The sequence below is a fragment of the Crocuta crocuta genome, unplaced genomic scaffold (genome assembly GCF_008692635.1).
Source record: "Crocuta crocuta isolate KB4526 unplaced genomic scaffold, BGI_CrCroc_1.0 scaffold443, whole genome shotgun sequence".
Taxonomy (NCBI): Eukaryota; Metazoa; Chordata; class Mammalia; order Carnivora; family Hyaenidae; genus Crocuta; species Crocuta crocuta.
This window is the reverse complement of record NW_027529446.1, coordinates 1,446,472-1,448,005: the sequence shown is the minus strand read 5'-3', so window position 1 is coordinate 1,448,005 and position 1,534 is coordinate 1,446,472.

Below are 1,534 nucleotides of genomic sequence, written 5' to 3'. Positions count from 1 at the left end.
GGGCTGGAGGGGTCCCTGCAGTTTCCCTGCTTCTGAGGCCTCGGGGAGAAAGAAGCCAGCTTTTTTTTCTTAGAATTATTTTAAATATGTCTATGCTCAAGGTGGGGCTCAGACCCACAGCCCCGGAATCAAGAGTCGCGGGCCCTTCCGACCGAGCCAGCTGGGCACCGTGAGACGAGGCGGCTGGAGCCCCACCCCCCACCTGCCGAGCGGGGACGCTCGGGCCCAGAGCCCCGTCAGAGCTGGACACTCGCGGCTCCCGAACGCCCGTGCTCTTTCTGGAAGGAGGTGGGCCGAGTCGGGGTGGGCAGCCGACTCTGACCTGACCGAGGTGGCCGGGGACAGCCTCTCACATGCCACTCAGTGTCAGTCGGTCCGGGTCCCAGCTTCCCCATCTGACGCGGGGAAGGAGTGTCCTTTCCCACAGAGGCAGGATGGGGACGTGTCTGGGCTCTGGATGCCCCTTCCCTGCCTGGTGTCACAGGAGCCGGGAGTCGAGGGTGCTGGGCCACGCGACCCTCCCTCGGAGCCTCCCTTCCCCTTGAACCAGGTCCAAGACCCAGGATTTCCTGAACCCCGCCTTTTTCCTGGGGTGTGGCCGAGGGGCCCCCCATTGCTGAGGCAGCTGAGGCCCAGCTGATAGAGGACCCGACCCGTTGGTGGCTGGAAACCAAGGAGGGGCCCCTCAGAGGGTGTCTGTGGGGTCCCCCAAAACATAGGACACGGGTCCAGGTAGCACACGTGGCCCGTGACGGGGGTGCCTCACTTTCCCCTCCCGGGCGGAGCTAGGAAGGAGCAGTTCCGTCTGCCGGCACCCTCTCCGGGGAGTCCCTGAGCTGTGGCTCCTCGTAACAAACTTAGCGGCTGAAAACAACTGAGATTCATTAGCTGACAGTTCTGGAGCTCAAAAGTGTAAAATGAGTCCCGGGCCAGTTTCCCCGGGGTCCCAGGGAGCCCCGTCTCCCCCCTTTTCCCGCTTCCGGAGGCGCCGCAACCTTGGCCCGCGGCCCCTCCTCCACCCTCACAGCCGGTGGCGTGGGGTCCGCCCGTCTCCCCGCCTCCCTCTCGGGAGGACCCCGTGAGGACGCTGGAGCCCCCCCCCCGGGGCACCCAGGGTCACCCCCACTGCATCTAACCAGCAGAGCCTCAGACGCACCTGCAGCCTCAGTTTCCCCATCGTGACACATAACAGGTTCACAGGCTGCGGACACCGGACGGGGACACCTTGGGGGCCATGACTCTGCCCTTGGCAAGACTCATGCCTCTTGGCAGATGAAAGACGGGCCTCACGGTCCCCAGAGGGCCTGACACGGAGGCGGGGTGGCCGGCTGGGGCGGGCCCGGGACGACTCACAGGCTGATGGCCAGTTTTTGTGGTGAGCGAGGCAAGTGGGCCCCGTCCCTGAGCATCAGTGGGGAGGGTTGTCCAGTGGGGCTCAGCGGGTGTCCGTGGGCCCTGTGCCCCCCCCCCCGCAGAGGGCCCCGGGGAGCACTCCCAGGAGAGGCCAGCCTGGGGCCGTCAGGGGATCCCCCGT